This window comes from Helianthus annuus, chromosome 10 (genome assembly GCF_002127325.2).
Source record: "Helianthus annuus cultivar XRQ/B chromosome 10, HanXRQr2.0-SUNRISE, whole genome shotgun sequence".
Lineage (NCBI taxonomy): Eukaryota > Viridiplantae > Streptophyta > Magnoliopsida > Asterales > Asteraceae > Helianthus > Helianthus annuus.
Window position 1 is genome coordinate 142800425 of NC_035442.2, and position 22766 is coordinate 142823190.

The following is a 22766-nucleotide window of genomic DNA, read 5'->3' on the forward strand; positions in this document are numbered from 1 at the left end:
TAACTTTTGACTTATCTTGTGATGTTATCCTTGTATATCCTTTAAACTTTCAATTGTTTTGATTTATACTTGTCTGAGTAAGAAAAGTTAAGCAAATTATGTTTAAGAAATTTAGGATATGATCCAGGATCAAATATCCTATAGTCGAAAACTTCCAAAAAGTAGTTAATTTTAAGGATCATAGGTTCAGTTGTCAAAGTACAGGGGTTATTCAAAATAATGAATAAAATCAGAACAGTTAAGGATCATACCTGAGAATCCAAGTTAGGATCCTAACCTTTAACACTATAATCAGGATAACCATAAGAAAAACCTTAGTGGATAATAAGGATTGAGGATCCTTAGTTGTTTAACTTCGAAAACCTGAAAATTAGAACATAACTTGGGACTAAGCCAATATAAAAGACTGGGGACAAGCCCAACAATTCTGGGGACAAGCCCAAAGGATAACTGGGGACAAGCCCAAAGATCATAGGTGAACTGGAGTATGGCCCTTACTGGGGACTATCCAAACTTAGTGACATGATAATGCCAAAACCTTAGCTAACGTGAAATTATTAGAAACCTTAGGAACAGATGTATGGTACGTCTACCATTATACGTAGGATCCTAGGTATAGCCAGTACGATGGAATTATCAGCCCCTAAAGCGAGTACTGGTCCCAAAGACTTGAAGTATACCAGGATCATCGTGCGCTACAGGCGAAACTGGGGACAAGCCCAAGGATAACTGGGGACAAGCCCAAACAACTGGGGTTGAACCCAAGGATCTGAATTGCTTCTGAAGATTATCAACAATGCGCTAAGGATACCTGGACTATCAGAACTAAAAATCTTGTGAGAGAAGGATGAAGGATACATGATCCTTATCCTTAAATAAGAAAATAAGAAAATGAAATAGTTCAAGATTAGGACATTACCAGGGTAAGGATCATTGATACCTCAGGGATCCTTCAAGGATACTTCTAATGTAAGGATCATATGTGCCAGGAGGATCCTGCTCACATGAAATATTTCTTCAAGTGGACAGCATTCCACGCTCTTGGTAACGAATTACCTTCCATGGTTAGCAATCTATATGCCCCCTTTCCTGCTTCGGCTTCAATCAAATAAGGGCCTTCCCATTTTGGTGCCAATTTCCCATCAGCAGGATTGGTGGTATTCTGGAATGCTTTTCTCAATACCATATCCCCAATTTGGAATTTCCTTATCCTGACATTTTTGTTGTAAGCACCAGCCATTCTTTGTTGGTAGCTAGCCATCCTTATCCTAGCCAGATCCCTGATTTCCTCAATAGTATCCAAGTCTTGAGCCAGGTTTTCATCATTCTCCTCAGGATCACGGGTACTTGTTCTAGCAGTTGGAACCACCATTTCTGTTGGGATCACTGATTCTGCCCCGAATACCAAAGATAATGGTGTTTGACCAGTAGCATTCTTGGGGGTTGTCCTATCAGCCCAAAGCACATAAGGTAATTCTTCTGCCCATTTCCCTTTCTTGGATCCAAGTTTCTTCTTCAAATTGTTGATGATGATCTTGTTGGATGATTCTGCTTGACCATTAGCTTGTGGGTGGACTGGTGTTGATGTTATCATCTTAATCCCCCAGCTGTCACAAAAGTTAGTAGTTCTGCTCCCAATAAATTGGGAACCATTATCACATATAATTTCAGAAGGAATGCCAAATCTAGTTATAATATTTCTCTTAATAAAGGATATAACTTCCTTTTCTCTGACTTGGGCAAAAGCTTCAGCCTCTATCCACTTGGAGAAGTAATCAGTCATAGCCAACATGAACACTTTTCCACCAGGTGCCTTAGGGAGCTTGCCAACTATATCCATCCCCCATCTCATAAATGGCCAAGAGGAGGGTATAGGATGTAGAAATTCAGCCGGCTGGTGAAGGATATTGCTGTGTCTTTGACAAGGATCACACTTCTTAGCATACTCCACAGCATTCCTTTTCATAGTTGGCCAGTAGTATCCTGTCCTTAAGATCCTTGAGAACAATGCCCTGCCCCCAATGTGGTTTCCGCAATCTCCTTCATGGAAGTCTTTTAAAACTTCTTGAACTTCAGGATCCTCGATACATCTCAAGTATGGTCCTGCAAGAGATCGCTTATACAACATATTATTTAAGATTGTGAATTGAGATACCTTAATTCTGAAAGCCCTAGGGTTTTCTCCCATAGGAATCTCCCCGTGTTGTAAGTATCTCATGATTGGTGAGATCCATGATCCTGAACAGGATTGAGTATCCTCACTAGGGATCATTGCAGAATCCTCTTCTATTTCCATGGTCACTTGATTTTCAATAGCAGGGGTCAGGATATGGATGATGGGGATACTTATATCCTCTGGGATCTTCAAGGATGATCCTAGATTAGCCAATGCATCAGCTTCTGTATTTTCTTCCCTTGGTACCTATGTCAAACTAAAGAAAACAAAGGAGAGTGCCAATTCTTTGACTATCTCTAAATATTTGGTTAGTTTTTCACCTTTAACAGCATAGGATCCATTAAAGTGATTAGTGATTAACAATGAATCCACGTATACCTCAAGATACCTGATCCCCATATGCTTAGCAATTTGCAAACCAGCAATCAAGGCTTCATATTCAGCCTCATTGTTAGTGGCTTGGAACTCACAAGCTATGGAGTGGGGTATTATGTCCCCCTGTGGCGATTTTAGTAGTATACCAAGCCCCGTGCCTTTAACATTTGAGGATCCATCAGTATGTAGTATCCAAGGATCCTTGGTCTCATCCAGCTGTTGGACTTCCAATTCGGCTTCCTTTTGTAAATCACTACTGAAATCAGCCACAAAGTCTGCTAATGCTTGAGATTTGGTGGCTGTTCTAGGCTCATATCTTATATCATGGGCACTAAGCTTTACTGCCCACTTAGCCATCCTTCCGGACATCTCTGGTTTCCTGAGGATATTCTTAATTGGAAAATTAGTTCTAACAACAATAACATGGGTTTCAAAATAATGTCTTAGTTTAGTAGATGCCATAATTAATGCAAGAATAAGTTTTTCAAGGTGTGAATACCTGGATTCAGCATCAAGTAAACTCTTACTTACATAATAGACAGGATATTGTGTACCTTCATGATCCTTAACAAGGAGTGCACTTACTGCTTTTGAGGATACCGCAAGATATAAGGATAACACATCCCCTTTTTCTGGTTTCATCAACGCTGGAGCTGAGGACATGTATTCTTTGAGGGCTTGTAAAGCACTCTCATGCTTCTCAGTCTATTCGAATTTCTTGTTCTTTCTTAGGATATCATAGAATTCTTTACACTTTTCTGAGGATTTAGATATAAATCTGTTTAAAGCTGCTATCCTGCCTGTTAGCCTTTGCACATCCTTAGCGTTGGCAGGAGATTTAATATTCACTAATGCTTTGATTTGTTCCGGGCTTGCTTCAATGCCCCTCTTGGTTACCATATATCCTAAGAATTTACCTGCTTTAACACCAAAGTGACATTTCGAAGGATTAAGCTTCATGTTATATCTGTCAAGGATATCGAATGCTTCCTCCAAGTCTCTTAGGTGATCCTCAGCTTTTATGGATTTTACCACCATATCATCTATGTACACCTCCATAGTCTGTCCAATCTGATCCTTGAACATCATATTCACCAGTCTTTGATATGTTGCACCTGCATTCCTTAATCCAAACGGCATAGCAATATAGCAATATAAACCGGTTGGGGTCATAAAAGCCGTATCCTCTTGGTCAGATGGTTCCATCTGAATTTGTTGGAATCCAGATGAAGCATCCATAAAGGTTAACAGTTCATGACCCGCCGTTGCATCCACCATGGAGTCAATGTGGGGTAATGGGAAACGATCCTTGGGACATGCCTTATTTAAATCAGTGAAATCGACACATACCCTCCACTTTCCATTTTTCTTTTGAACAACAACCACATTGGCCAACCATCTTGGATATTTTACTTCTCTAATCATACCTGCTCGTAGCAATCTCTCTACCTCTTCCTGGATAATGGCATTTCTTTCTGGTGCAAACTTCCTCCTTTTTTGATGGATTGGTTTGAATTACCTGTCAATGCCAAGTTTATGAGTGATAATATCCTTAGATATACCTGTCATATCCTCATGTTTCCATGCAAAGGTAGATTTTCTTCTTTTGAGGAAGGATACGAGGTCTTCTTTCATCTTGCCAAGGATCCCTGATCCGATATAGATTTTGGATTCAGGATCATCAGGATCCATGAGGATTTCGTCCACATCCTGCTCTCTTGCCTCCAAGACATCCCTTGGAGGATACTTTAATTGCTATTGCTCCCTTGATTTCGAGGCTGGTTTCATTGATGAGGTGTAACAATCCTTAGCCTCCTGCTGATCACTATCGATCTTGACTATTCCCCAAGGGCTAGGGAGCTTCACACATTGATGGTAGGTGGATGGGACTGCCTTCATATCGTGTATCCAGGGCCTGCCAAGGATAACATTACAACAAGATAAACAGTCAATAACACAAAATTTTTGATAATTATGTAATCCTTCCACATAAATTGGGAGTTTGATGTCCCCCAGGGTTCTCTTAGTTTCTTCACTAAATCCTACAAGCACGGAGGATCTTGGTGTGATATCTGATTCAGGGATACCCATTTTCTTCAGAACATCAAGCTGGATAATGTTTACTGAGCTTCCTCCGTCAATAAGGATCCTGCGGACGAAATAAAGAGAGTAATAACTAAACTATCATGATGAGGATCCTGGATGTCTACGCGATCATCCTCATCAAAGGTTATCACTTTTCCTTCCGAGACACTTGATGTTCGAATAGGTCTTTCTCCATTATCCATTTTAGCTTCCTTTGCATGCCTTTTAGCTGCTGAGAAGGATGTACCACAGATGTCTGATCCTCCAGAAATAAAGTTTATCACTTGTGCATCTGCCGGAGGAGCTGGAGCTTTTTCAGGGATCCTTTTAGGATCCTGAGTCCTTGGCTTTTTTCTTCCCAACAACTCTTTTAAATGCCCCTTGCTCAGCAGATATCCAATTTCCTTTCTCAATGCGATGCATTCCTTTGTTAAATGCCCAAAATCCTCATGGTATGCATACCACTTTGATTTGTCTTTAATTGCGACTGGTTTGTCATTTTTTCTGGGCCATCTGGCTTTTTCTCCGAGATTCTGCATTGGAAGGGTTAGTTCATGGTTATCAACAGAAAAACAATATTCAGAAATCGGAGGATAATCCTCATCATCCTCTTCTTGGTCAACAGCATGCACGTTCTGGTTGTCAGTTCTGTTATAGGATTTGAATTTGTTGTTTTTGAAAGAGGATCCTTGCTTTTCTTGTTTTGAGGATCCTGCTTGTCTCTCCTGGATCCTCTTGTCATCCTCTAGCCGGATGAACCTGAGTGCCCGAGTCCTTACTTCGTCTAGGTTCCTGCATGGTGTCATAACAAGATCATCATAGAACAATGAATCCCTAAGCAATCCCATTTTGAAGGCCTCAACAGCCGTGGCTATATCCAAGTTGGGAATGTCCAAGGATTCTTTCCTAAATTTGGTTATGTAATCCCTTAATGATTCATTATGACCCTGAGTTATCCTATATAAATCACTAGTCAAACGTTCAAATTTTCTGCTACAAGAAACTTGATTATTGAATAAGTTAACTAGGTTAGCAAATGAAGTAATAGAGTAAGGGGGAAGACTTAGCAGCCATTTGAGAGCTGATCCAGTAAGGGTGGATCCAAATCCCTTGCATAGGCACGCTTCCTTTAACCTTTCTGGAATCGGATTGATCTCCATCCTTTCCCTGTATTGTGCTATGTGTTCCTCAGGATCCGTTGAACCATCATACAGCTTCATAGTTGGAATATGGAATCTTTTGGGTATCTCAGCATCACAAATTGGTGGTGCAAAACGAGATACCTTATGGTTTCCATCTGCAATCTCCGGGATAGGTTTGACCACCCCTGGAACACTTGATATCATATCCTTCAGTTTCTGCAGTTCTTTGGCCATAGCGTGGTTGATACCTGCATCCTGCATGAATCCATGGTTAGTGGTAAGAGAATTATTAAAAGTGTTACCTCCCATTGGGTTCAAGTTAGGAATGCTGGATGTGAATCCATATTGCTGGGACTCTGGGAGGATGGAGGGACCAGTGGAAGCAATGGTCTGCATTGGAATAAAATCTCCTTGATGGACATCTGAACTTCCTGTCTGCAAACTCTTCAAGGATCCTGGCATCTGGAGGGATCCCTGAAACTGAGATGATCCTGGAACGAAGGAGGATCCTTGAACCTGGGATGATCCTGGAACAAAGGAGGATCCTTGAACCTGGGATGATCCTAGAACAAAGGAGGATCCTTGAACCTGGGATGATCCTGGAACAAAGGAGGATCCTTGAACCTGGGATGATCCTGGAACAAAGGAGGATCCTTGAACCTGCTGCGCTCCTGAGTAGGCTCCTGAATTCATGAAGGATCCCATATGATGAGAATAGGATCCTGCTGGCTGGAAATATGAACCTGATGCCTGAGTCACTATTGCTGAGCCGAAGTGCACTCCTCTTGGTCCACCCACATGTTGAATGTCTGGGATCTCTGATGGCTGAGAAGTAATCATCGGAGTATCAAAATTCAAAGATTTGGGCACCAGTGGAGAATGATCCTCTGCCGTTTTCTTTTGTCTCTTGAGATCTCCGATTTCCTTGAGGATCCTGTCATTAGTTTCATCCTGCCGCTGAATACGATCCCTCATCTGCAAAATCAAAGTAAACATATCACTAGTACTGGGAGCAGAAGAAGTTGGAGCAGAAGAAGATGGAGGTTTAGAGAAAATGGGAGTAGGTCTCTTCTCAGCATTTTTCTGAGATCCAGCACGTGGTGGAGGCAAAGGTGGAATGCCCTGAGATGAATTGACTGCAGACATCGCTGTAGAGGTATTCTTCAACGGTGAAGCCATGTATGCAACGATCCGGAATGATCACCAACGGGAAACTTTCTTATGAATGAAGCACCAATTGCCCCACGGTGGGCGCCAAACTGTTTTGGTCAAAAATCACACAAGGATAATGCAACCAAACTCTCTGTTAACGGGGAATGATGCTTGTAATGATGAATAAAGAAAAGGATCACTTATATGTAAACTGCTCAAGTGACACAAAGATTTATACGAGGAAAAAGCCCTTGATCAATGAATGATCTCCGGCATAAAAAACCTCGGGTGATGGAAACTACCGATCACCAAACTTCAATATAATAAACAATGTTTACAACTTCGGATGGTAACGAGCTAGGTACAAGGATCACTATGGTGTAGTATGCTTGAGCGTGTAAGAAATGTGTCGTCCTCTCCAAATGCTCGAGAGTGCCCTTTATATAAGTGTGTGTGGTTGAATTTAGGTAAGTCACCTAACTACTAGCTCGTTACCCCTTTAGAAACAGAAGTAAATTTAGCGTAACTAATTGCCCGTAAGTTGTGCTAAGTTTCCATATTCTCCACAACGTCTATTTCTGGTTATGCATGTGCGAAATTAGCGTGAAAGATTCCTTAATAACGTTGCCAAGACCAGGTCCAACTCGTAATTCCTGCAAAACAACATTAAATTCAAAGAGAACAATCGTTAGCATGAGGATCCTTAGGATGTTCCATTATCCTGATCTTGAAGTTCTTCTGAGGATCACTATCTGCCACGGAAACAAGGATCATTATTAGGATATTAGGTAAGGATCACAGGTCATTAAAAATCCTGCCCTAACACTTCTTAGCAGCTAAAAGGCATGCAAAGGAAGCTAAAATGGATAATGGAGAAAGACCTGTTCGAACATCAAGTGTCTCTGAAGGAAAAATCATAACCTTTGATGAGGATGATCGTGTTGACATCCAGGATCCTCATACGATGGTTTAGTTATTACTCTTTTTATTTCTAACCATTTTGTCCGCAGGATCCTTATTGACAGAGGAAGCTCAGTGAACATTATCCAGCTAGATGTTCTGAAGAAAATGGGTATCCCTGAATCAGATATCATACCAAGATCCTCCGTGCTCGTGGGATTTAGTGGCGAAACCAAGAACACCCTGGGGACATTAAACTCCCAATTTATGTTGAAGGATTACATAATTATCAAAAATTCTGTGTTATTGACTGTTTATCTTGTTGTAATGTTATCCTTGGCAGGCCCTGGATACACGATATGAATGCAGTCCCATCTACCTACCATCAATGTGTGAAGCTCCCTAGTCCTTGGGGAATAGTCAAGATTGATAGTGATCAGCAGGAGGCTAAGGATTGCTACACTTCATCAATGAAACCAGCCTCGAAATCAAGGGAGCAATAGCAATCAAAGTATCCTCCAAGGGATGTCTTGGAGGCAAGAGAGCAGGATGTGGTAGAGATCCTGATGGATCCTGATGATCCTGAATCCAAAATCTATATCGGATCAGGGATCCTTGGCAAAATGAAAGAAGATCTAGTATCCTTCCTCAAAAGAAGAAAGACTACTTTTGCATGGAAGCATGAGGATATGACAGGTTTATCTAAGGATATTATAACTCATAAACTTGGCATTGACAGGTCATTCAAACCGATCCATCAAAAAAGGAGGAAGTTTGCACCGGAAAGAAATGCCATTATCCAGGAAGAGGTAGAGAAATTGCTCCGGGCAGGTATGATTAGAGAGGTCAAGTATCCAAGATGGTTGGCCAATGTGGTTGTTGTTCAAAAGAAAAATGGAAAGTGGAGGGTGTGTGTCGATTTTACAGATTTAAATAAGGCATGTCCCAAGGATCCTTTCCCATTACCCCACATTGACTCCATGGTGGATGCAACGGCGGGTCATGAACTGTTGACTTTTATGGATGCTTCATCTGGATTCCAATAAATTCAGATGGAACCATCTGATCAAGAGGATACGGCTTTTATGACTCCAACCGGTATATATTGTTATATTGCTATGCCGTTTGGATTAAGGAATGCAGGTGCAACATATCAAAGGCTGGTGAATATGATGTTCAAGGATCAGATTGGACAAACTATGGAGGTTTACATAGATGATATGGTGGTAAAATCGATAAAAGCTGAGGATCACCTAAGGGACTTTGAGGAAGCATTTGATATCCTTGACAGATACAACATGAAACTTAATCCTTCAAAATGTCACTTTGGTGTTAAAGCAGGTAAATTCTTAGGATATATGGTGACCAAGAGAGGCATTGAAGCTAGCCCGGAACAAATCAAAGCCTTGGTGAATATCAAATCTCCTGCCAATGCGAAGGATGTCCAAAGGCTAACAGGCAGGATAGCAGCTTTGAACAGATTTATATCTAAATCCTCCGAAAAGTGCAAAGAATTCTATGATATCCTAAGGAAGAACAAGAAATTTGAGTGGACTGAGGAGCATGAGAGTGCTTTACGAGCTCTCAAAGATTACCTATCCTCAGCCCCAGCCTTGATGAAACCAGAGAAAGGAGATGTCTTATCCTTATATCTTGCAGTATCCTCAAAAGCAGTAAGTGCAGTCCTTGTTAAGGATCATGAAGGTACACAACATCCTGTCTATTATGTAAGTAAGAGTTTACTTGATGCCGAATCCAGGTATTCACACCTTGAAAAGCTTATTCTTGCATTAATTATGGCATCCACTAAGCTGAGACATTATTTTGAAACTCATGTTATCGTTGTTAAAACTAATTTTCCAATTAAGAATGTCCTCAGGAAACCAGAGATGTCAGGAAGGATGGCTAAGTGGGCAGTGAAGCTTAGTGCCTATGATATAAGATATGAGCCCAGGACAGCCATCAAATCCCAAGCATTTGCCGACTTTGTGGCTGATTTCAGTAGTGATTTACAAAAAGAAGCTGAGTTAGAAGTCCAGCAACTAGAAGAGACCAAGGATCCTTGGATACTCTATACTGATGGATCCTCAAACGTTAAAGGCACAGGGCTTGGTATACTACTAAAATCGCCACAGGGGGACATAATACCCCACTCCATAGCTTGTGAGTTCCAAACCACTAACAATGAGGCTGAATATGAAGCCTTGATTGCTGGTTTACAAATTGCTAAGCATATGGGGATCAGGTACCTTGAGGTACATGTGGATTCATTATTAATTACAAACCATTTTAATGGATCCTATACTGTTAAAGGTGAAAAGCTAACCAAATATTTAGAGAAAGTCAAAGAATTGGCACTCTCTTTTGTTTCCTTTAGTTTGACACAGGTACCAAGGGAAGAAAATACAGAAGCTGATGCATTGGCTAATTTAGGATCATCTTTGAAGATCCCGGAGGATATAAGCATCCCCATTATCCATATCTTGGCTCCTGCTATCGAGGATCATGTGGCCATGGAAATAGGGGAGGATTCTGCAATTATCCCTAGTGAGGATACTCAATCTTATTCAGGATCAGGATCATGGATCTCACCAATCATGAGATACTTACAACACGGAGAGATTCCTATGGGAGAAAATCCTAGGGCTTTCAGAATTAAGGTATCTCAATTCACAATCTTAAATAATATGTTGTACAAGCGATCTCTTGCAGGACCATATCTAAGATGCATTGAGGATCTTGAAGTCCAAGAAGTTTTAAAAGACTTCCATGAAGGAGATTGTGGAAACCACACTGGGGGCAGGGCATTGTTCTCAAGGATCCTAAGGACAGGATACTACTGGCCAACTATGAAAAGAGATGCTGTGGAATATGCTAAGAAGTGTGATCCTTGTCAAAGACACAGCAATATCCTTCATCAGCCGGCTGAATTTCTACATCCTATACCATCCTCTTGGCCATTCATGAGATGGGGGATGGATATAGTTGGCAAGCTCCCTAAGGCACCTGGTGGAAAAGTATTCATGCTTGCTATGACTGACTACTTCTCCAAGTGGATAGAGGCTGAAGCTTTTGCCCAAGTCAGAGAAAAGAAGTTATATCCTTTATTAAGAGAAACATTATAACTAGATTTGGCATTCCTTCTGAAATTGTATGTGATAATGGTTCCCAATTTATTGGGAGCAGGACTACTAACTTTTGTGACAGCTGGGGGATTAAGATGATAACATCAACACCAGTCCACCCACAAGCTAATGGTCAAGCAGAATCATCCAACAAGATCATCATCAACAATTTGAAGAAGAAACTTGGATCCAAGAAAGGGAGATGGGCAGAAGAATTACCTTATGTGCTTTGGGCTGATAGGACAACCCCTAAGAATGCTACTGGTCAAACACCATTCTCTTTGGTATTTGGGGCAGAGTCAGTGATCCCAACAGAAATGGTGGTTCCAACTGCTGGAACAAGTACCCGTGATCCTGAGGAAAATGATGAGAACCTGGCTCAAGACCTGACTACTATTGAGGAAGTCAGGGATCTGGCTAGGATAAGGATGGCCAGTTATCAACAAAGAATGGCTGGTGCTTATAACAAAAATGTCAGGATCAGGAAGTTTCAAGTTGGAGATATGGTATTGAGGAAAGCATTCCAGAATACCACCAATCCTGCTGATGGAAAGTTGGCACCGAAATGGGAAGGCCCTTATTTGATTGAAGCTGAAGCAGGAAAGGGGGCATATAGATTGCTGACCATGGAAGGTGATTTATTACCAAGAGCTTGGAATGCTGTCCATTTGAAGAAATATTTCATGTGAGCAGGATCCTCCTGGCACGTATGATCCTTACATTAGGGGTATCCTTGAAGGATCCTTAAAGCATCAATGATCCTTACTCTGGTAATGTCCTAATCTTGAACTATTTCATTTACTTATTTTCTCATACAAGGATAAGGATCATGTATCCTTTATCCTTCTCTCACAAGATTCTGAGTTTTGAAAGTTCAGGTATCCTTAGCATAATGTTGATTATCTACAGAAGCAATCCAGATCCTTGGGTTCAACCCCAGTTATTTGGGCTTGACCCCAGTTTCGCCTGTAGCGCATGATGATCCTGGTATAGTTCAAGGCATTGGGACCAGTACTCGCTTTAGGGGCTAATAATTCCATTGTACTGGCTATACCTAGGATCCTACGTATAATGGTAGACGTACCATACATCCATTCCTAAGGTTTCTAACGTTTTCACGTTAGCTAAGGTTTTGGCATTTTCATGTCACTAAGTTTGGATAGTCGCCAGTTAGGGCCATACTCCAGTTTACACACGATCCTTGGGCTTGTCCCCAGTTATCCTTGGGCTTGTCCCCAGTTATCCTTGGGCTTGTCCCCAGTTATCCTTGTGCTTGTCCCTAGTTGCTAACTCTTGTCTTATATTGGCTTAGTCCCAAGTTGTGCTCAATTTCAGGTCCTTGAGGTTAAACGACTAAGGATCCTTGATCCTTATTTCTCTCTAAGGTTTATCTTATAGTTATCCTGATTATGGTTAGGATCCTAACTTAGATCCTCAGGTATGATCCTTAACTATTTTTATCTTATTCATTGTTTATTTGAATAACCCTTATACTTTGACAACTGAACTTATGATCCTTAAAACATATACTACTTTTTGGGATTTTACAACCATAGGATATTTGATCATGGATCATATCCTATATGTTTTCAGTTTGGCTTATTCAAAATTGCTTATTTAATAAATGCACATCAAAGACAATTGAAAATTAAAGGAACTTAAAGGACAATAACACAGGATAAGCGACAAAAGGATAAGATTTTATTTATTAACAAAAAGACTAACCCTTAAAGGTTGTCAAAATTACCTACCCCAAGCATCTACCAGCAATACGTGGCCCGTCCGCTGGGGTAGGTAAAGGGTGTCCATGATAATAGGTTTGAAGTTGTGCAGGAACATAAAGGCGGCAGGATCACAATGGTTTCATCCCCCAAACAGAGGATCCCTCCACCATTTGCAATCCTGCCTATTGTCTGAAGGATCCTTGATCCTTAAACCTAAAACTATTGTTCGAAGTACAAACCATCAAATTGTTCAACAAAACAAACAACCACTAAACAAAAAAAATTAGGCTCCGGCTATGTCTAGAAGTTTCCTTCATCGCCCAATCCTACAGCTTAGACCTTCGCCGCATCTTCACCACCAGCTCCACTTGCCTCACCACCCTGATCCTTGCCACTGCCTCCGGCCTCAATTGTCAGGATCTCCTCAGCCTCTTCGTCATCCTCCAGTTCAGCCAGCCTTGCCTTCCAGCCCTCCACGTCCCAGGTGCTCTTGTCAAAAGCAGGATCCTGAGCTTCCATGGCCATTTGCAGTTGGGTCTTGTACATTGCTATGGAGGCAGAGACCTTGGCATCCTCGGTGATCTCGTGCCTCTCATAGTCAAAGTTGATCAGCATCTTGGCAGCCTCATTTTTGGTGTTCTGGAGATCCTTCTGAAGATCAGCTATCTTGAGGTCCTTCAGCACGGCAACCTGTTGAAGATCAGCAATCTTGCTATCCTGATCCTCCACGTGGCCAACATAGGTCTCGATCTCAGCAAATTTCTGCAAGGAAGACAAAGGATAATGTCAGAACCAAATGATCCTCAAACGAGCAGGATATACAAGCAGGAACAGTGATCCTTACCTCATTGAAGTAGTCCAAGAACTGTTGGCGGATCAAGGGGAGGCCTTGCAGATCCTCAGCTTCGGAGGCCTTTCTCTTCTTGCCTCCCTTCCCTCTGAGGGGTGCCTTGGGTATTGAAGCAGTTGGGCTAGCAGGAGTCTTCTTCTTTGAGGATCTGACATTGGTGAGATCGGTGATGCTGAACTTCGAAGCAGACTTGGTGGATTTTCCAGCACCTACACAACCAAAACAAGATAAGTATCTTAATTTTACTTGAATTTCATTATTTAATTGAATCTTTAAACAAGGATACTTACTTGACATCGTGACAGAACCAGAGGATACTTCCTGAGAATCTTGGGTGGTAGTCTTGAAAGTTCTTGTTTCAGGGTCAAGTCTCTTGAAGGCCAAGAGTCTCTCTTTAGCAGCAGGGGTCAATCTGAGGTGTGAAACGGAGATAGCTGCACAACAAGAAAGCAAAAGAATGTCAGTGATCTTTAAACTAAAGGATAAGTTCTATGGTGATCCTTCTCAGGATCCTCCATCCTACCATGGGTAGCCCACTTCTTGGGTAGATCCTTCCCATCAGGGATAGAATCTCTCCTGACAAAAAAGAAACGCCGTTTCCAGTTAGTATCATTCTTGGTAGCTTTGAAGATCGGAAGCTCTTCCCCAGGTCTTCATTTGAACAGATAGCGATGGGAACCAAAGGTGGTAAGATCAAACAGTTCTCCCAACTCAGCCATGCCTAAATCTATCCCCTCCTGCTCGACGATCCTTTCAAGGGTATACAAAACCCTCCAAATCATCGGCATGGCTTCGATATAAGAGATGCCGGTTAGGGAGAAGAAAGACTGGGTAAAGGTTGGAAAGGGATATGTGTAGCCTATGGCAAACGGGGTCACAGGGAAGTGACGGGTGGTCCGTAGGACAACCCTTAAAAGGCTTAATAAAACGCACATTCCACACTTTATTCGGTTAATTACTTGAATTAGATAACCACTTTGTGTTAGGTTATGCAGGTGTTAAAGTGACCAAGAGGTGGATTTTAGGGGGCATAAAGGAATGCTAGAAGTTATTGGAGTCAAAAAGTGAAAGAAGCGAGGTTTGGATAAAGAACAAGGAAGAAAGTAAAGCTCAGGGCCGTAAGCTACGGTTCCTGGCCGTAGCTTACGGTCTCCCTCTCATGCAAAAAGTGCCTGCCGTAAGACAGGGACACATGGCCGTAAAGAGTAATGATCACCGTAAGCTACGGCGGCTGGCCGTACCTTACGGTGCTGTGTTGACTGTTTCTGTTCGCTGACCACTGTAAGCTACGGTAAGCAGCGTAGCTTACGGCGACGATTGATCCAAAGTTGTAACTTCCGCATTAATTGCTGTTTTGAAGATGTTTTATGGTTCCTCATCATGGGTCTTCGGTTACACCTGATTGGAACACGATTTGGAAGCATAAATTAGAGACTTGAAGGTTTTGGAACATCATCTTTTGAACTATCTTTCACTAAAATCATCTAGCTTCCATTAGTTCTTGTTGGTGAAACTTGTGAACACTATTTCTTTTCCATTTCTTGCATTATGTTAGCTAAAGCCATGAGTGGCTAGATACTTGGATGATTATCTTGTGTTGAAGGTTTGTGGTAGACTTTTGTGTTTCTATTTCATATTTCTAGAATAACAATTTCTTTTTATTAATTGTTATGGTGCATGATTGATTGTTAGTAACTTGTTAATTCTTATATTGAACTAATTAGAAACCATACGTTCTTGGTGCCGTTGGCAATCGAGATATCATGGGTATAGTTAGGTTTGGGTAAGGGTTGATTGATCATCAGGTGACAACCTCACGTTCTCGGAATCTGAGTACTTAGTCCCCTTTCATCACTGCAATTGGTTGTGCATGAACTATGTCTATGTAGTTCTTTCTAGTTGAATGTTAACACAAAAGTTGATACAAACCGGATACTCAAGATAGTCGTTATCTCTAAATTGTTTACAACCCCGATTTCCATTTTGCAAATTAATTAGTAATTGTAGTTTTAAAAAGAAACCAATCCAAACAACTCTTGAATTTTATTTTCTTGCAATTAGCTTAAATTAGTTAACTTAGAAAAACACTTCAACTAGCACATTTTCCACAAACTCCCTGTGTTCGATACCCGCTTGCCACTATTTACATAGTTGTTTTTGGGATTAAATTTGCGTGACCACGACATCACGTCAAATTTTGGCGCCGTTGCCGGGGAGTAGTGCGCAACGTGTGTTATTTTTGTTCTTGCTTTGAGTTTGTTATTTTTCTGGTTTACGCGAGGTGTGTTTAGTGTGCAGGTATTTACAGGTGCATGCGTACTAGAAGCTCTCACAAGCTTTCACCACTAGTGTTTGATCCAGAAATCGAGCGAACTTTGCGAGCAAACCGAATTTTGTTAAGGGAAAATACAATCAACAGTTCACCAACAACACTAATTACACCAATTACACCACTTCGATACATGGATCCACCACCACCACCACCCACTACGGGTGAATCCACCTCATCATTTATACCAACATCCACTCAACCCTCACCAAATACCACCATTCCACCAAATACTACCGAACCCACCATACTTCAAAATGTCACACCAACCAACACCACACAGCCCATTACTACACAAGAAGAACCAACCGTCACATTTAACCCTTCCACTACTATACCACCATTATCCCATTTTTTCCCGGGTGCGGGTCCGTCATATTCAAGCCATACCATAGCACCAATTTCGTCCATTGTCCATGCTACACCGTTTCGACCATCAAATCAATCGGGTTTCCAATACTCGACTCTTCCATTTGGGCAATCGTCGGGAATTCAAGGAGACGGGTATGATGAAGGTTATGAGGAGTTTGAAGGTTTTGATGAAGATGGGTACGTTTACGGGGGTGATGGAGAGCAAGGGGAATATGGTTATATGCAAGGCCAAGTGCAAGTGATTCCAAATGTTGGTGGGGTGCAACAACAACAACTCATACCTCAACATATTAGGCCAAGGCCACAAGGGCCGCAATTGCAACGTCCGGTTCCTTTGCAACAAGTTCGACCACAACATGTGCAACCGCCATTCCAAAGGCCAATTCAACACCCACCGGTGCCACAACAACAATTTCAACAACCAAATGCACCACAAGGGCCTATACAAAGACCAATGGGTCAAGTTCGTCCAAGGGGTCGATTTGGTGTGCCAAGGAGGCATCTTAGGGAAAATGCGAGGGGTATTGAAGCGCATTTTAGACCGGTGATCACTCACAATCCTTCACCGGTAGTCATCCCTCATAATAACCAAGGAAGAACCTTTGAAGTGAGGACCAACTCTTTGCAAAGTTTACCAAAATACAAAGGGTTGGCAACGGAGGAGCCTTACTTCCATTTAGAGGCTTATGATTCAATTTGCAACACTCTTGGGAGTCAAGGGTTTTCAGCCGATGATGTGAAGTTGGTCTTATTTCAATTTTCCTTGGAAGATAAGGCAAAGAAGTGGTTCTACACTTTGCCATCAGCATCTATTTATACTTGGGGGGAAATGCAACAAACATTTTTAGATGAATTTTATACCGCCCAAAAGACCAATGATGCGAGAAAAGGGTTGAGGAGCTTTCAACAACAACAAGGCGAAATGTTCCATGAAGCCTTCGAGCGCTTAAACATGATGTTTAAAAATTGTCCACACCATGGGATTGAGCTTTGGGAGTTAATGAACGCTTTTCATGAAGGGTTGTGTGCCGAAGATGCACGAGATTTGATGTCCATCACAAATGGAACTTTTGGCACAAACTATGAGCACGAGGATTGGGAATTTTTGGAGCAAATGGCAATCACCTCGAAAAGGAAGGCTCAAGCATCGAGGAGAGCATGACCGGCCGTTACTCGAACACAAGTGCATGCGGTTGATGACGGTAATATACAAACTTCTAATCAAATTTATGATGTTTGTGCATTGTGTAATGAAATAGGTCGTGCGGCGGAAAATTGCCAAGGAATGGGTGGAAGGGCAATTTGAAGAAGTTCATGCCGTTCAAGGTCAAGGAGGGGGTGGTAGAAATTTCAATATGAATTCTAACACTTATCACCCCGGGTTGAGAAACCACCCAAATTTTCGTTATGGGAACCCCTCGAATCAATCAAACCCGAACTTTCAAGGTAGCCAAGGGAACTATGGTTCGCGCCAACCTTACAATAATCAAAGTGGATATCAAGGTGGGAACAACCAAGGATACCAAAGGCAATATCGAACGGGTCAAGAACAAGGGGGGTCTTCGGGTGGTAATGAAATGATGGAAATGTTGAAGAGCATGCAAGCGGAAATGCAAAAGAGGAACCAAATGGACGATGCTCGCATACAAAAGGATGAGGCGCGAGACAAAGCAATCCAAACTTTGACCACTCAAATGGGTCAACTTGCAACTGAAGTGTCCGAATTGAAGAAGAGTAAAGGTCAATTACCAAGCGACACTAAGGTAAATCCATCCCATGGTACTTCAAGAGGTAACAATGTTAATATCCATCATGTAAGTGTTTTGAGAAGTGGGAAAGAGTACAAAACCAATCCTTCACCGGATTTGGTTGATGGGGTGGTTGAGGATATAACGGGTCAAGATAGTGAGGAAGAAAATGAACCACCCATTGTTTCTTCTAAAAAACCCAATTTTGAAAAACCCGAAATTATTAAAGAAAAAGAAAAAGTAAATGAGGGTGAGGGGTCTAGTGAAGTACCGTTTCCTTCGGCTTTATTAGATCCGGGTAGAAAAAATTTTATTTCAAAACGGGGTCCTCAAAAAGAGGAAATGTGGGAGGTCTTCAAACAGGTTAAAATTAATCTTCCTTTACTTGAAGCTATTAAACAGGTGCCCGCTTATGCCAAGTTTCTAAAAGAATTGTGTACTCAAAAGAGGCAACAAAAAGTGCCTAAATTGGTAGACTTGACGGAGCGGGTAAGTGCGGTATTGAAAGGGGACCTTCCTCCTAAGTTACAAGATCCGGGAACGCCCCTAATAAACATTCAAGTTGGGAATTTTCAAACCACAAGGGCGTTATTGGATCTTGGAGCCGGAGTAAGTATCCTACCGGGGGGGTTATATGACCAATACGATTTTGGTCCATTGAAGCGAGTTGAGACAACGGTTGTATTAGCCGACTTGTCTCATAAACTTCCCCGGGGTATCGTACGGGGTTATAGTTAAAGTTGATGAATTTTATTATCCCGTTGATTTCCTTGTGCTAGATTACTCATCCGCGGACCCAATTCAACAACAAAATGTTATTTTGGGTCAGCCATTTTTGAACACCGCACACGCTATTATTGATTGTCGTTATGGCACGGTCGACATGACATTCGGTAATAGAAAAATGAGGTTAAATGTTTTTACTAACGGTACTAATGTGTATGGTGATGAGTGTTTCTTAGCAGATTTCATAGACGGTTACGACCCGAAGGAGTTCGAAGAAGAAATTTTGGGCTCTTGTATTTGTGACATGTCCTTGCAGGTTCACGCATGTGAGTTGGAGGTAGAAGAGAAAGAGCAAGAAGCTCTTGCGGTGAAGGAAGGGAATCCACCATGGACCTACCAAACGGATACTTTACCGGTGGAAATCGATTCGGGCACAAAGCCTTCTTTGGAAAGTCCACCAAGTGTGGAGTTGAAGGAGCTACCAAAGCACCTAAAGTATGCATTTTTGGGGGAGAATGACACTTTACCGGTGATCATTGCTTCCAACTTGGAGGTAGCTCAAGAGGAAGAGTTGATGCGGGTGTTGAAGGCTCATAAAGCGGCGATTGGGTGGACAATAGCCGATTTAAAAGGCATTAGTCCATCCATTGTGATGCACAAAATTATTACAAGAGAGGATGTAAAGCCGACCCGTGAAACACAAAGAAGGTTAAATCCGAACTTGAGAGAGGTGGTGAAGAAAGAAGTTATCAAGTGGTTGGATGCGGGGATCATTTATCCCATTTCGGATAGTGCATGGGTAAGTCCAACTCAGGTAGTGCCTAAAAAATCCGGCATCCAAGTAGTGAAAGATGAACAAGGTGAGCAAATCGCCACCCGCCCGGTAACCGGGTGGCGAGTGTGTATTGATTATCGAAAATTAAACGCGGCTACCTCAAAAGACCATTTCCCGTTACCCTTCATTGACCAAATAATTGAGAAACTTTCCGGTCAAAAATATTATTGTTTTTTGGATGGGTATTCGGGATATAACCAAATTGCTATTCACCCGGACGACCAACACAAAACCACGTTTACATGTCCATATGGTACATTTGCTTTTCGGCGAATGCCATTTGGACTATGTAACGCCCCCGCCACGTTCCAAAGATGTATGATGAGTATATTTTCGGACATGGTCGGGGAATCTCTTGAAGTGTTTATGGATGATTTTTCCATTTTTGGTCCAAGTTTTGACTCTTGTCTTAATGAATTAGAAAAAGTTTTAAAAAGATGTGTTGAGACAAACTTGGTACTAAGTTGGGAAAAAAGCCATTTTATGGTTCAAGAGGGTATTGTTTTGGGGCATGTCATTTCGGACCGGGGAATGGAGGTAGACAAAGCGAAGATTCGGGTAATTTCATCTTTACCCCCACCAAAGAATGTTAAGGGGGTGAGATCTTTTTTGGGACATGCGGGGTTTTATCGAAGGTTTATTAAAGGTTTTAGTGTAATTACAAAACCTTTATGTAACTTGTTATTAAAGGATGTTCCCTTTGATTTTACTGACGAATGTTTGCAAGCGTTTCATGTTTTGAAGGAACAGTTGGTGAAGGCTCCTATTTTGCAACCACCGGATTGGTCAAAGCCGTTCGAGATTATGTGTGATGCTAGTGACACGACCATTGGAGCGGTTTTGGGTCAAAGGGTCGATAAGAAGCCGGTGGTGATATACTATGCAAGCAAAACTTTGTCCGAGGCGCAACTAAACTACACCACAACCGAGAAAGAATTATTAGCAGCGGTGTATGCCTTGGACAAGTTTAGATCTTACATTTGGGGGAGCAAGGTGATAGTGTATTCGGATCATAGTGCAGTCCGATATTTGATGGAAAAGAAGGATGCGAAGCCCCGGTTGATTCGTTGGGTGCTTTTGTTACAAGAATTCGATCTTGAGATTCGGGACAAAAAGGGATGTGAAAATGTTGTTGCGGATCATTTGTCCCGAATCCCGTTGGAAGGTGTTGATGACCCAAGTGAAATCAATGAACGGTTCCCCGATGAACACTTGTTGGCCGTCTCGACTTATGTTGCACCTTGGTATGCCCATTACGTTAATTATTTGGCTAAGGGTGCAATACCAAATCATTGGACTAAGAAGAGACGACAACGGTTTCTTAGTCAAGTGAAGCAATACATATGGGATGAACCCGACTTGTTCAAAATCGGGGCCGATCAAATGATACGAAGATGTGTTCCCGAGACGGAAGTTTTAGAGATCTTGATCCATGCTCATTCATCGGCATGTGGAGGGCATTTTAGTGGGAACAAGACGGGTTATCGGGTGTTATCTAGTGGGTTTTATTGGCCCACGATTTTCAAGGATTCTTGTGAGTATGCCCGGAATTGCATCAATTGTCAAAGAATGGGAAGTATTTCGAAACGTGATGAAATGCCGTTACAACCGATTTTGGTAGTAGATGTATTTGATGTTTGGGGAATAGACTTCATGGGTCCTTTCCCAAACTCAAATGGGTTTTTATATAGATTGGTTGCGGTTGATTACGTGTCGAAATGGATTGAAGCTATTGCCACAAGGACCAATGATCACTCCGTCGTATGTAAGTTTGTGCAATCTAATATTTTTGCTCGTTTTGGTGTGCCTAGGGTGATAATAAGTGATGGCGGTTCGCATTTCAAAAATTTCAATTTTGGAAAGTTGCTTAAGAGATACAATGTGAATCACCGCGTTGCTACACCGTACCACCCGCAAACGAGTGGTCAAGTCGAAGTTTCCAACCGGCAAATTAAAGAGATTTTAATGAAGACGGTGAGAACGGATCGAAAGGATTGGTCAAGCAAGCTTGACGATGCATTGTGGGCCTACCGAACGGCCTACAAAACTCCACTTGATACCACTCCTTATCGGATGGTTTATGGGAAAGGATGTCATTTGCCTATGGAATTGGCACATCGGGCGTATTGGGCAATTAAAACGGTGAACGCAAACTATGATGAAGCGGGCCGGGCGAGAAAGCTTCAATTGAATGAAATTGAGGAAATAAGGGATCAAGCCTATGAATGTGCATCCGCATATAAAGACAAACTGAAAAAAGTTCATGACGCGAAGATAAAGAAAAAGAACTTTGAAGTGGGTCAAAAGGTGTGGTTGTACAATTCAAGGTTGAAAATGTTTGCGGGGAAACTAAAAAGCAAGTGGATGGGTCCTTACGTTGTCCGAAGAGTGGGAAGGTTCTGTGATATTGATATTCAAGACGAACAAACAAACAAGCAACAAACGGTGAACGGGCATCGGCTCAAACCGTACTTGGTAGGTAATGATATCAACAATCTCGAGCTAGACAAAGTGGGTTACATTTTACGCCCAGTGGATGACAAGGAAATGTGAAAGAGGCCCAGGTTTGGTATTTGTAAATATTTAGTTTAGTTTCTTGCGTTTTGAATAAGTCTCGTTTAAACCGGTGTTTGAAACAAGTGTGGGGAAATTCTTACGGATTTCTCGAACATAGTGTTGAGGACAACACGGGTTTTTAACGGGGGGTAGGGTAATATTTTTTATGTTTTCTTAAAATTATAAAAAACACATAAAAAGTAAAAATTATATATATAAAAAAAAAATTTTACACAACCTTGTGCCGACCCCCCTATGCCCAGTACCCGCCGTAAGCTACGGTGGGGGGGCGTAGCTTACGGCGGCCATCTATCAAAAAATAAGCTTACGCCGCATAGCCCCTGTCTTACGGTGCTGAATTTTTACCGAGTGATTGCCGTAAGCTACGGCAAGGAGCCCTAGCATACGGCACCGAGCAAAATTTTTGGGGCCCTCACCTGGTCAGCGTCTGTCGTGTATATATATAAAAAAAAACAAAAAATTCCGAAAATTAAATAATAATAATAATAAAACAATAATCCCAATCACATATTCCCATCATTAATCCCCAACCACACATTCTACTCCTTCTTCTTCACCTTTCTTCTACCTCTAGAACCCTAAAACTCCATTACTCTCCAACCTTCATATCTTCATAAATCTCTCAAATCAAGCCCGATTTCAGTGATTTT